This window comes from Crinia signifera, chromosome 9 (genome assembly GCF_055691185.1).
Source record: "Crinia signifera chromosome 9, ASM5569118v1, whole genome shotgun sequence".
NCBI classification, from domain to species: Eukaryota; Metazoa; Chordata; class Amphibia; order Anura; family Myobatrachidae; genus Crinia; species Crinia signifera.
The window spans coordinates 137,117,956-137,132,550 of record NC_139225.1 but is presented as its reverse complement, the minus strand read 5'-3'; positions in this window follow the sequence as shown (position 1 = coordinate 137,132,550).

Here is a 14,595-nt window from a genome sequence, read left to right as displayed (position 1 = left end):
GATTTTGGGAGAGTTTTGCTGCTTTAAAAAAAAATTGGAAATCACTTGGTTGATTTAAAAAAAAAAAAAAAAAAAGTGAGAATTCTCCCCAAATCTCTTCTCACTTTATGGCTCGCATACCCTATTACATTTTTACCCCTGGTGTCTATATGATCAGTGATTAACCTCCTGTTCTCCTAGATCAGGCATGGCCGAATTATGGCCCTCCAGCTGTTGTGAAACTACAAGTCCCATCATCCCTTGCCACAGTTTTGCTATTAGGGAATGCTAGAACTATGGCAAGGCATGCTGGGATGTGTAGTTTCACAACAGCTGGAGGGCCACAGTTTGGCCAGGCCTGTCCTAGTTAATCAGCTACACTGTTACATATTGCTGTCTTCTCCCCACCCGCTGCAGTTACGACACATTACCCTGATTGATGCTGCAGATCTTACATGTTATGGGGCCTACACACTGGGAGATGTTGCTGAGCAATGTAGATTGCTCAGCACACTGCACTGCACAGCGATGTGTCAGTGCTGTGTGATCTGTTGGAGCCAGTGTTCTCCGGTGAGAACACTGGGCCTGCCCAACAGTTAACTAGATTTATCCAGCATGCTGGATAGTAATTGCCGGGCTATAGCTATGCACGGGGCCTCGCATAGCTATCACTATGGCACCTACACACGGAGCGATGGCGTGAGATCGCTTAGAAAATGCTCTGAAATCACCCTCTGGGTAGGCCCCATTAGAGTATCACTTCACGCCCTCCTACTCCTCTTGTGTCAATATGAAAAACCCACGTGGCACTTTAGCAGAGTTAATAAAAGTCATATTGCATGCAACCGCTACTGAGCTTAATCCCGCCTCCCTATTCCACGCCGGTCCCTGCCCCTCTCCTGATTGGTTTGTTCTGCACATGGGCAGTTAACCAATGTCCATTAATAGGTCAAATAGTTTCCCATCAATGGTATTTATGCCATGGATGGTAAACCTTCCAATGGGCAAGCCTACTGTATAGTACAGTTATGTAGTGCTCCTCACAAGCAATCTAGAGCATGAATTTGTTAAGAACACAGACTGGACCTTATATTACATTTAAGGCCAGATGCATCAAGCTTCAAAAAGTGATAAAGTGAAGAGTGATAAACAGCCAGCCAATCAGCTCCTGCCTGACATTTTTCAAATCCAGCCTGTGACATGGCAGGTAGGAACTGATTGGCTGGCTGTTTATCACTCTCCATGTTATCACTTTTTGAAGCTCGATATATCTGGCCCTTAACATGAAAAAGCCAATGCTTAATGTTTGTTTAAAATAGGATAGTAAAGAGGGGTACGGTAATACGCAAACCTGTTTCCTAAAATAGAATGAAGAAAATGCAGAAGTAGGAAAACATTTCCCCATTGCTTACTGATGTCACAGGAGATTGCAGACATATGGGTCATAACCCCAATCCAGCTGCAAACTGAACGTCCCATATAATGGGGGGGGGGGGGCATTTCTGATTTCCAGCGCATTGCTTGCTGTAATGAAAGATTTATGGATTTAATATACACTCGCTGCTGGTAGACTAGGGTAAATTAACTACGGTGGGAGTTCTGTTGCAGATGGGATGTTGCTCGCAACAACCAATCAGATTCTGATTCTAGAAATCTTCTCATGTGTTGCGTTGTCTGGTCATTTGGTCAGACACCACTGAAAACTCCCATCATCCCTCTAATCGCTCCCAATACCTGGATGCAGGGTTATACCTTTCCTGTGCACTAGGTGGCAGTAAGTGCATACATATTACTTGTGTAATGTTAGCAGCCACTAATCTCTGACGGATCTGGCTCTCTCACTGGCCTGTATTCATTTCTCTCTGCTGTAGATTCATGCTGAGAGAAAAGACAAGTGGTATTTAAAACAGACCAAGAAGGGCCGGGTGAAGGCTTTAAACTGTTTATCTTCCACCCTCCTGCATTATTGTGAAGGCGATTTCCATATAGCGTCTGTCCATTCGCTAGTCACGCCGTACATGATTGCTTTTTGGGCATACATGTGTTCTTCATCGTCAACCTTAGCGCGTGTACCATGTCCAATAAACAAATACACTTCTTTCTGACTAGAAGTGTATGAGTTTGGATTTAGCCAGATTTATCTGGATCACAAATTATTGGCTCTCAGATGTCACGTGTTTGGTATAGCCAATAAGAAAAATCCAGATAAATCCAAACTTAATTTCCTCTACCTCCCCATGGCAGCCAACCTCTGGGTTCTCTCCCTATAGGTAGATATCTGGAAAGGAACAAAAAAGACACCTCCCCTATATAAGGACTGCCCCTTCCTAGGCTCAGTGTCTTTTTTTTCCTTTCCAGGTAGAGAGAGTGCTTACCCTGAGGTTGGCTGCTGCCTTCTCCTCTGCCTAGTGCAGTTGGGGTCTAGGCTATGCTTAAAAAGGATAAAAACCTCTCCCGCCATCTGGCGTGGTTGGGAGATGGCGATACAGTGTCCTGCTGCCAGGTGCAGTTAGGTCGCTTACCCCGGGTTCAGATTCCGCAGTGCATGGCTTTCCGTCTGAGGCCTGGAGGTCGGATGGCCGGGCGGCTGTAAGCGGTGATTCCGGTGCGGTGTATCGGAGGTGCCGGCCGAGTCATACGGGGGCGCCGGCCGCGTCATCATAGGCGGCGCCGCCAGGACAAGGGCAGCGCTCGTGCTGTGGGACGCCGGGCGCGTCACTAGAGGACGCGTCACCAGAGGGCGCGGCAGCAGGCGTGACGCGCGGGAGTGCGCGCCGCGTCATGGCGCGCGGCAGGATGGGGGAAATAACCCCTGCGTGTGGGCACTGGACGCTATGTGCGTCATAGCCAAGCGCCATATAAGCGCAACACAGGCGCAGGACGGCGCCATTGTTATTTCAAAACACCGGCAAGAGACAAGAACCCGGGGAGTAGGAGTATATTGCCACTGCTTCTCCAGAGGGCAGCTGCAGGAGGCTATTTCAGAGCGAAGGTGAGACCCTAGGCTTTGCCAGGGCTGTGTGTATGCCTACATATTTATGCTTACTGAAGTTGTGTCCTTGTGCAGATACTGTCAGGCACGTTGTACTATGGAGGATGAAAGAAAGCAGCCTGCAAAGTCAGGGTAAGCAGGAAAGGCAGTTATTTATTTATTTATTCTTTTATTGTATGAATATTGTTGTGGTATAGCCAGGCACTTATAATGTGTGTACTTCGGCAGGTCCGAAGCAAGCAAGGAAAAGGCAGAAGGGAAGGCCAAGCATAAAAAAATGCATCTGGCCAAGTGCACGCTCTGTGACAAAACGCTCCCTGACAAGTGTGCAGGGTCTGTCTGTGACAATTGCAAGGGTTCTCAGTTGCTGGCACCTTCACAAATGACAGAGCTGGTTGCAAAACTCAGAACAGCGTTGGCGGATACCTTTGTGACAAAGGAGGATCTGGCAAAGATGTCGGCTAAAAGGCCTAGGGAGGCTGACTCTGGTAACTCAGAGGATTCAGAGGAAGGCCCTGCTCCTGCTATAGAGGAGGAAGTGGAGGAAGGAGAAGTGATGCAGGAGAAAGCAGAATTAGAATTTAATCCGGACTTGCTGGATAACCTGCTTACGCTGGTGAACAAGTCTCTTAATATAGACGTAGCACAGGAGGAAGGCAAATTACAAGATCTGCTTTTCAGAGACAAAAAGAAAAAGTCTAAAACATTCCCGCTGTCTTTGACACTCAAAGAAGTGGTAGAGGACGAGTGGGCTCATCGGATAAAAAAGTGGCGGTACCACTAAGGGTTAATAAAATGTACCCTTTTAAGCCTCAGGAAGTTAAGACGTGGGAGGAACCGCCGAAGGTAGACGCGGCTATCGCACGCATATCTAGGAAGACAACGCTTCCGTTGGAAGACGCCAATATATTCAAGGACTCCATGGAGCATAAAATGGAGATGGGGTTGCGTAAGCAACATGTCACATCAGGAGCGGCGATCAAAGCGTCATCAGCAATCGCAATTACTTCTAGAGCGCTCAGGTCGTGGTGCCAGGACCTAGAGTCAGATATGATCGACGGCATTAAAAGGGCAGACCTACTAAAGATTGTACAAAATATGCAGGTAGCCATAGAATTTGTGTGCGATGCCTCACTGGATGCAGTCAGGCTGGCAGCGAGAGTCAACGCCAACGCAGCAGTAGTGAGAAGGGCTCTGTGGCTGAAACCGTGGGCAGCCGATGCACAATCAAAAAATAAGCTCGTATCCCTACCATTTCAGGGAGAGTATTTGTTCGGCAAAAAGCTTGATGACATCATCACAAAGGTGTCAGGAGGAAAATCAGTGTGGCTACCGCAGGACAGGGGTGCAAAGAAACCCTTTAATAAGTCTCAGAGGTTCCAGCAATCAGAATTCAGAGAGGCAAGAACTTACAGGCCAGGAAGGAACTATAGGCGGCCGTGGTTTGGAAATCGGAGCTCCTTTCGAGGTCAAAGAAACAAGGAAGGAAGGTTCTCGTTCAGGCAGTCATCTCAATGACGCCAGGGACAGGGTCGGGGGCAGGCTGTTAGAATACAAACAGGCCTGGCTCCGATCGACAGAGGACAGGTGGGTCCAAGAAGTGGTCTCCACCGGCTACAAAATAGAATTCATTATGACACCCGGAAACTGAATGGAGGAATCCCCTGTGCCAAGATGCCCGAAAGAAAAGGAGGCGCTAATGAGCAGCTTGCAGACTATGATCTCTCAGGGTGTAGTAGTCATAGTTCCCAAGGATCAAGAAGGCCAAGGCTGGCACTCCAGATTTTTTGTAGTAAGAAAGGCAACAGGGGGTTTCAGGACCATTCTAGATTTGAGAAGACTCAATACATATGTCAAGACACAAAACTTCAAAATGGAGTCGATAAGATCTATCCTCCCAGACATCAAACAAGGGTCTTTCTTGACAACGATAGACTTAAAAGACGCTTACTTACATATTCCCATATGTCAACAGCACCAAAGATACCTAAGGTTCAAAATCAAAGGAATTACTTACCAATTTACGGCTCTGCCGTTCGGCCTATCTACATCCCCAAGAACCTTCACAAAGGTTCTGGTGGTGCTTATAGCAAACTTGAGAAAAGAGGGGGTGACAATATGGCCATATTTGGACGACCTACTGATTATGGCGAAGACAGAAGGAATGTCGAGAGATCATACAGAGAAGGTGATGAAGTATCTAAAACACCACGGATGGCTTATAAACAAGGAAAAAAGTCACTTGGAGCCAACAAGAGCTGCAAAGTATCTGGGTGTGGTGATAGATACAGAAGCCATGAGGGTCAGATTGACACCAGAAAGGCAGGAGAAATTAAGGTCAGAAGTAGTCAAGCTTCTGAGAAAAAGGCTAGTGTGCGCAGGAGACTGTCTAAAAGTTTTAGGCCTCATGTCGGCAGCGCTAGACACTATCAGATGGGCCCGATTTCATACAAGAAACCTACAAGGGTGCTTTCTATCCCAATGGGATGGCGACGGGAAGAATCCCATGCAAAGGATCTCCTTGTCAAAGCAAGCGAAAGAAGACCTAAGGTGGTGGATGGACATAAACAGGTTGAGACAAGGAAGATCATTCGCAAAAAGGGAGCAGATAGTAGTCACCACCGACGCCAGTCAGTCGGGATGGGGAGCTGTGTGCGGCAAAAGAACAGCACAAGGTCAATGGAGACAAGCCGAGTCAAGGGCACACTCAAATGTAAGAGAGATGAGGGCAGTGCTTATGGCATGCCGGGCATTTCAGGTACAACTGTGGCAAAAGGAAGTTGTAATCAGATCAGACAACAGAGCCGTAGTGGCATATGTGAACCGCCAAGGCGGTACAAGGAGCCGAGAACTGATGAAGGAAACGGCATACATACTCCAGTGGGCAGAAGGGCACGTCCAAAGCCTGTCGGCAGTGTTCATCGCAGGGAAGGAAAACCAGCGAGCAGATGCCCTAAGCAGGTGGGCAATAAGACCAGGGGAGTGGGAATTGTCCCCACAAATATTCGACATGCTGACATGCCACTGGGGAGTCCCGAAGGTGGACCTAATGGCCACCAAGTACAACGCAAAGGCCAAAAAATTTATATCAAGGCACTGGGAACAAGGGGCATGGCAGGCGGACGCCCTGACCGCCAGTTGGGGAACAGGCCTGGCGTACGTCTTTCCCCCATTTCCAGTGATTCCGAGACTGTTGAACAAAATCCAACAGGAACGGATGACGGTCATAGCAATCCTTCCCTACTGGCCGAGGCGAGCCTGGTTTGCCAAAGTGGTCAGGATGGCAGTGGATGCTCCCTGGGAACTACCGGACATAGAAGACCTGATACGGCAGGGGCCCCACGTACAGAGGCAGCCCGACCACTGGAATCTGACGGCGTGGCTGCTGAGACAAGAAACTTGGTAGCAAAGGGGTTTTCCAGAAGGGTCGTGGATACCCTGTTGAAGGCTAGAAAACACACTACGTCTAAAACGTATTACCGGATATGGAAGGCATATACAGAGCTCTGCAGAAGGGAAGGTAAAGACCATATGCTGGTCACTTCGGTGCTGGACTTTCTGCAGAGAGGGTTAGAAAAAAACCTTTCAGTGAGCTCTTTAAAGGTGCAAGTGGCGGCTTTGGGAGCTATGATGGATATTAGGCTGGCAGATAACAAGTATGTCCAGAGGTTTCTACAAGCCTCGAAGAGAATAAGGCCTTCATTCCACAAACCCATGGCACCATGGGATCTGAACATGGTTTTAAATGTCCTGACAGAAGAACCATTTGAGCCACTGGAGCAAGTGCCCATCAGAATGTTATCGCTGAAAGTGGCGTTCTTGGTGGCAATAACATCCGCAAGGCGAGTGTCAGAGTTGCAGGCTCTTTGGGCTGAAGAGCCGTTTCTGAACGTGTTCAACGACAAAGTGGTTCTAAGGACGAACCCTAACTTCTTGCCTAAGGTAGTGTCACGATTCCACGTGAATCAGGAGATAGTGCTCCCCACCTTTTGTGACAAGCCGGCGAATGAAAAGGAGGCTAGATTGCATAAATTAGACGTCAAACGGGCTATACTGATCTACCTGAAGAGGGTGGAATCATGGAGGAAGACTAAGAGACTCTTTGTGCTATCAGAAGGGAAAAACAAGGGCTTGGGAGCCACCAAGACAACTATAGCCAGGTGGATTAAGTCTTGCATAGCAGAGGCATACAGGATCAAAGAGATAGATCCACCTGAAGGCATCAAGGCGCACTCTACAAGGGCAGTAGCGGCGTCGTGGGCAGAAAGGGGTGCGGCCTCAATGGAAGAACTGTGTAAAGCGGCATGTTGGGCTTCAGCACACACCTTCACCAAACACTACAGAGTAGATGTAGGGTCATCAAGTGATGCAAAGTTTGGGAGGAAGGTCCTCAGCGCAGTGGCGCTATGAAAAAAAGAAAAAGAAAGTTAACAGCAAGGAAGAGGAGGTGAAGAGAACCTCGTATCCTTTTTTCTTTCATTTGATGTCCGATTTATTGGTTTGATTATATGGACATACTGTATTGAATAGTAATCCTAAGTTGAAACCCACCCAGTGAAGTAACTGCTAGGGTATTACCCAGAGGTTGGCTGCCATGGGGAGGTAGAGGAAAGTACGGATTATTACCTGTTAGTACGATTTCCTCTACTCCTCCATGGCAGCACTATTCCCTCCCATGAGCAACTTAAAAAAAAAAAGTTATATGTGTATGTTATGTTTAAAGCTGTATAATTTAAAAGACACTGAGCCTAGGAAGGGGCAGTCCTTATATAAGGGAAGGTGTCTTTTTTGTTCCTTTCCAGATATCTACCTATAGGGAGAGAACCCAGAGGTTGGATGACATGGAGGAGTAGAGGAAATCGTACTAACAGGTAATAATCCGTACTTTTTGCAGTAAGAACCAAGTCCATCCGAACTTGCACATCAATATTTCTGCCATCTTAATTTGCCTCTGACCACTTGTCCTCTCTACAGTGTCCTGAGAACCATAAGGTGAAACAATCAGTCCCGCAGCCTCCTATGCCCCACATTAAATTAGATTAGTTACGTCTTTATTGTCATCACCCCAATTAGGGCGACAAAATTCAGTTTAGCATCCATCCAAATACATACATATAATAAAATACCAAATGATCCACAGACAATTTACAATAAGACTTAAGTCCCATTAACCCTCCCCCCATGACCCAAACTAGCATTTAATTCTAAAATGGCCCTAGGAAAAAAACTATTCTTCATCCTACTGGTCCTATTCCTTAGGCAACTAAACCGTCTACCCGATGGCAGTAATACAAACAACCCATTAGCCGGGTGGGTACCATCTTTTAAGATATTATGCGCCCTACGCAGACGACGTTTCGGCTGAATGTCATCAGCAGAAGGGAGAGTAGTACCCATTATCCGTTGGGCCAGTTTAATTACCCTCTGGATTGACTTCTGTTCTGCAACGGTACAATTCCCATACCAGACGGAGGTACAACTAGTTAGAATGCTTTCCACTGCACTACGATAAAAATTTACCAAAATTGTTGTTTTTTCAGCATTCTGAGAAAAAAAAGGCGTTGATGGGCCTTTTTTTTACCAAACATTTTATGTTAGTTGACCATGTTAAATCCTCAGAGATATAAGTGCCCAAGAATTTAACTAAATTTAGCAGGGCTGAGGCATGCAGACTCGTACCTCACAACTTTTGTATTCCCTACAGCTAAGGGGCGAGTGGGCATGGCATTGGGTAGATGGGGCGTGGCATAGCGCAGTGACCCTCATGAGCGACTGGTCAGCCTCTGAATTGAAGAGATACCGTTTGCTTGCAAATCTCTTCCTGCGATCCCCAGCTGAGCAGTAGTGGTCTCCGCACCCCGCCCACGGTTCATTGATACCCACAGGAGGGACAGTCTCCAAATAGCAGGACTGCCCCGCTGTAATTGGGACAGTTGGAAGGTATGCAGACTCGTACAGGGAGTTGGCAGCCTGCACATAATCTGCAATGTACACGGAACACCTCCGATCCTGGTCTGGTATTTAGACAAAGGGAAAGATGCAGAGTTGAGCATCTCAAGGTCCATCTGCAGCTGGTTTATGGCAAGTAATGATCAGTGATCTGTGGCAGATGCAGGATATACATCCCCTAATAGGCATGATAGGTCCTGATTCTGGTTCACTTGCAAAAACAAATTTTCTCTCTAATGGACAAAAAAATGCTGCAATGCAGGTGAGGCAGATGTAACATGCAGAGAGAGTTAGATTTGGGTGGGGTTTGTACTTCAAACGGATATCCATATTGCAGTGTAAAAATAAAGCAGACAGTATTTACCCTGCACAGAAACAACATAACCCCCAAATCTAACTCTCTCTGCACATGTTACATCTGCCCCACCTGCAGTGCAGCATGGTTTTGTCCATTAGAGAATTTGCTTTTGCGAGTAAACCAGAATCAGGCTCTATATGCGTCAGTCACATTTATGAGACCTTGTTCTTATGGTACACCTCATCTGTAAGAAGTTACATAAAAGGCACAAGTACTCATTGACAAGTGGTTCCGGTGGATAGATCTACAGTGGCTAGATAGCCAGTCGATAGGTCTACCCCAAAAGGTCGACATGCAAAATGTCGACATGAAAAAGGTAGACACATGACAAGGACAACATGAGTTTCGCAAGAGTTTTATTTTTAATTTTTGTAACCAGCTTGTTCTTAAATCACCATCCGTGTCGGCATTGAGGGACAATGTATAATAGTGTGTCGACCATAGCGTGACACAGAGCCCAAAGCATGATGAGCCAAGTGAGCCATGCGAGGGTACGCGTTACACTAATTGGGTAGTTGTCGACATTGACACCAAAAAAAGTGAAAAACTCACATTTACCTTTTCCATGTCGACATTTTGCCCCTGACAACCTTACCCAAGTCAAACTTTTGACCCTGTCAGCCTATTGTATGTCGACCTTTTACAGTAGACCTGCTGACTGTCTATCTAGACGCTGTCTCTCTAATAATCCAGACCTGGCATAGGAGTCCATTATTTTTGTTGGCCTGCACAGTGCAATTCGCACAATTTACTCCCCACAATTTGCTACTCGCATTCTTCCACCCCTCCCCAAGTTCAGAATGTGCCACGTGCCAGTTGGAGACATGGGACGGTAGTGGGTGACGGGGTGAGAAAGTGGTGGTGGTGGTGGGGAGAGGGAGGTGGTGATAGGGAGAGGCAGTGGGTTATGGGGAGAGGCAGTGGATGATGAGGAATGGCAGCGGGTGATGGTGAGAGGCAGTAGATGAAAACAACGGCCAGAGAGGACCCCATCCTACCTCACTAAGGGCCTTATTCTAGTTCACTCTTTCTGACAAAATCCTTCTTAGATGGACAAAACCATGTGCACTGCAGGGGGGAAGATGTAAAATGTGCAGAAATAATTAGATTTGTGTGAGTTATTTTGTTTCTGTGCAGGGTAAATACTGGCTGCTTTATTTTTACACTGCAATATATACCTCACTTTGCAGTAAAACCTCACCCAAATCTAATTCTCCCTGCACAAGTAACATCTGCCCCACCTGCAGTGCACATGGTTTTGTACATCTAAGAAGGATTTTGTCAGAAAGAGTGAACTAGAATAAGGCCCACAGTAAGGATCAGGCTTCTCAGGTAGTGGGGCTCACCCTGCTCTGTACTAGCTGTCAAAATTTTTTGAAAATGGTCAAGCGGTGGGCCAGGGGAAAACTCATTGTTGCTCTTGGGAGCAGCTGTGGGCACCTAGATCACAGGGCTCCCGGTGCAATGGACCTCCTGCGCCACTAGTAGATCTGCCTCAGGTACAACCATTTTACCATGCAGCCAACTGATGATAAGCAATGTTTTTAGCACCAAATGGTTTGCACATCACTATTATATTATTCTGGCTTAATTTCATGAATATATATATATATATATATATATATATATATATATATACATATAATGTATTAATAAATGTGATTAGCTTAGCCCGCCTGATGTATTTGAGTGCCGGAGAAACCCTCGCGCACAGCTGTGGCTTTGCGGGCATTAATCTTAGGGTTGGTCCAAAATGAACTTTCCTTGGGGGTGCAGCTCAGATGGAAGTCTGTATATTCTGCACCCTTTGGTTGCCTACATTTTGACCATGAGGACATTATGACGGTCTACATTTTTGGACACTGTAATCAGTTCTGACTAGAACCCGTGAGGAGAAGGCTGTGCATTATTATATAAGGAATGAAGCGCGGTGAATGTAACGCCTTGTTGTGGTATAGCCACAGAGCAGGTTTGTGACACAGTCTTGTAAATCCATCTTTGTTTTTAAGTGAGACATCACTTTTATAGAAGGATATGACTGGAGTGTAACATGCCGCTTCAGCCCATGTCACCCAGGAATAAAGGGTGTATCGTCACCCGAGTAACTACTGGTAAGAGCATGTACTGTACATTCCTCCTTTACGGTTCAGTTGTCTAGACATAACCCAGATATACTAGGGTATGGGTAAAAACCGGAACTGGAACGCCGAACCGGACAGGCTCCATTCATCAGTATCTGTCATTCTGGAGCTTGTAGTGTCTGGTCCGGGAGGGTGCCTGCCTGGGGGGTGACCTGTCTGGTGGGGCTGCTGTGACACCTTTCACCAGGGAGAGGAGAAGGGGAGAATATAGCCACCTTGCATGGTCCGGGGGTCTAAAAAACCGGAACGGTCTGGACCATAAGAGGAGGCTCAAAAAGAAGGGAGAGGGGGGACCCGCACCAAAAATTTATTAAGTGTGATTCTTTAACAATTTGTGGATGGCGAAACTGTCAGTCAGGGGGAATTTAGAGCATATATGTTCCCTCCCTGGCTTAGGGTGCTGCCTACTGATTAGAGTTTAAGGTATACAATATAAAAAAGTCCGAAAGAAAATCAGTTTGTTTAGGCACACTCCACATCCACACAGTCTAATACGACCTAAAAACACAATGGTGTGATACCTTAAAGGTGTATATTTTAATTTTATAGATAGTTATATTTCACTTCTATAGCTAACAGGCCATCAAATGTGATGTATATTCTACAATTTTATTAATTATGTTGGACCTGATAGTAGAATTCCCTGTAACAGGGATTGATATGGCGAAAATTTATTAAAAAAAGTTGATAGATATAGGAAAAAGAGAATTAGAAAAGATTAAAATTAGGTCTCTGTAACCTGTTGATTCCAATGTTAGAAGGAAGGCTTTAGTGATGCCTTTTCCCATTAGATGTGCCAGATGTATGTTCACTTATACACGCTATGTTGCTTTATAAAGAAAAAAGTGTATGTCAGATCTAGTCCCAGATCACTGCGGACCTTTCAATGTGTCTATCCTTTCTTCAGTGTGTGAGTTACTTTATTTGATGTTGCTTATTTTTATGCATAACCAGTGTATCTAAACACTGTTGCACAAATGTTGCAAATACATATATATCCTGGTTGATCTGTCTCTATCGCACAGGGTACAGCTTACAGTGATATCCTTGTTCTTGTAGCTAAGAGTCACCCCAGATTTATATAGGATGTGTATCTATAATATCCACACTCAGATGGGAGATGTGTCTGCCGCAAGAGCCCCTCACTCCCCCTTTGATATCTGATGTGTCCTTATTATATCCACACTGTGCAATCTTCTGATTGCGTACACACTGTGCAATCGCACGGCTATACCACATACATTTATGCTGATGCCCTGTGCTGGACCGATTTATAGTAATGTCCGCACTGGATGGCTTCAGGGTATTAATAGTTCCAATATCCCAGTACCAGTTTTCTATTACTGTATTGCGCTATCATGTATATTTGCATAGTAATTACACTGTGGTAGGTTGCACATGCGTGTAAGTTCTCTGAGGTAAGGTTTGACTCATGTGTAATTTGTTTAGTCTTTATCTTAGATTGTGCTACTCCAGGTTTATATACACACTGAGCGATTTAAGTCTTTATAGTAGACAGATTGATATTTATATTTCTTCACAGGAAAAACACACTCTAGGTTGTTCAGTCTTAACAGTGGATATGGCACTTCTCTTGTGTCATATCCTAAATGTTTATAGATTAGTGTTAGTCAGCGGGGGTTTTTTATTTATTTGAGACAGCGTGTGTGCCGGTATTGCTATTAACTCTCACTTTGATGTCTGTTAGGGATGCTTCCCCTGTTAGTATCTCTGGGCAGTAAGTGTATTAATCACTATACACCCTATACTTATATGCGTGTTGTATAATAGGTGAGATAACAAACCTACACCGGGTCTTGCACACAGTACAATCCGGCTAGGTTACACTCACAAATAAAGCCTGGCGCTCACTGTCCAGGTTACAGCAGATCATATAACTCTCCTAGCCGGCGTAAATACACTTAGTTGCTCGGATAGCTGGTGAGGTACCTATGAGCCCACTGTCGACGTCTATATAATACGCTGCCCGGCTTGTCACCCGCACGGGTAGCCTGGGTCAGCGTCTATACACCGCTGTAACCGACTGGGTTGCCCCGCTGTCAGGCATTAGCTGTGTCACTGACAGCGTGCACCCGCACCACTATGCGTGCGCTTCACTGTCGGCGCTCTCCACCGCTGAACACACACTAGATAAACTGACTATACACAAAAAATTGATACATTGGCTACATCTAATTGCAGATTTACAGAGGCCTATTGCCGATGCGCATTTCGCCCTTGCAGGCTTTTTCAAGGCTCTACCTAGAAGAGCCTTGAAAAAGCCTGCAATACTGAGGAAGCGGGACCTCCGCGAAACAGCTGTCTATCCCACAACTACTTTTGCACCTTGAGCTACTGAGGAGATACCAGACTCCCCATCACTGCAATCAGGTCCAGACCTAAGAAAAATCCCTTTCCTCCTGCAGCAGATTGACTGTCCCTTAGACCATAGCAGGCAACTATCCGGGTTGGTGGTAAGACCCCTATTAAGGGGCTGTTAACATTATAACCATTTGATACAATTGTGAATACGACCCCACAGAGATTGTTTTGTCCTGCTATCATTTTGGGAAAAGGGCTTCATTGTTTTCCCTTTATTTTTGCTTTTATCTGCTCTGAGTGGTCTAGAACCACTAAGATCACCTTGAGTGATACTTTTCATGTTTAGGAATGAGATTTATTATTACTTTTTCTTAGTGAAAATCATATAGATAGTGACAGGAATATTTTCTATGACTGTAAATACAGGTGATTAACCTGATGTATGATAGTGGTAAATTGATATACAGGTGTATACTATGATACTGTGACCAAAGGACCACTCTCTTGATCCTTCTTGATATCATATATTACTACTTTCACCTGTTATCTTGTTTCATTTATTTTCAAAAAAAAAAATTCTCTATACAACTGGGAATTTTCCAAAATTGTCCTTAAAGGTGGGGTTCACCGCTCATCGCCCACCAATACTGCAAAGCAAGTGGGAGAAAGCAGCGTGCACATACACCCTACAAGGCAATAAACTTTGTTCTCTAAAACTATACACTTTCTGGGCTCAAAACCTCACTGATTGAGGGTAGATTTCCCTGCAAGGGCCCAGCCAATCAGGGAGTCGCCCACTCTAACAGAGAGGGAATCTACAGCCCAACTATTTAACACCCTCATCTGCAACTGTC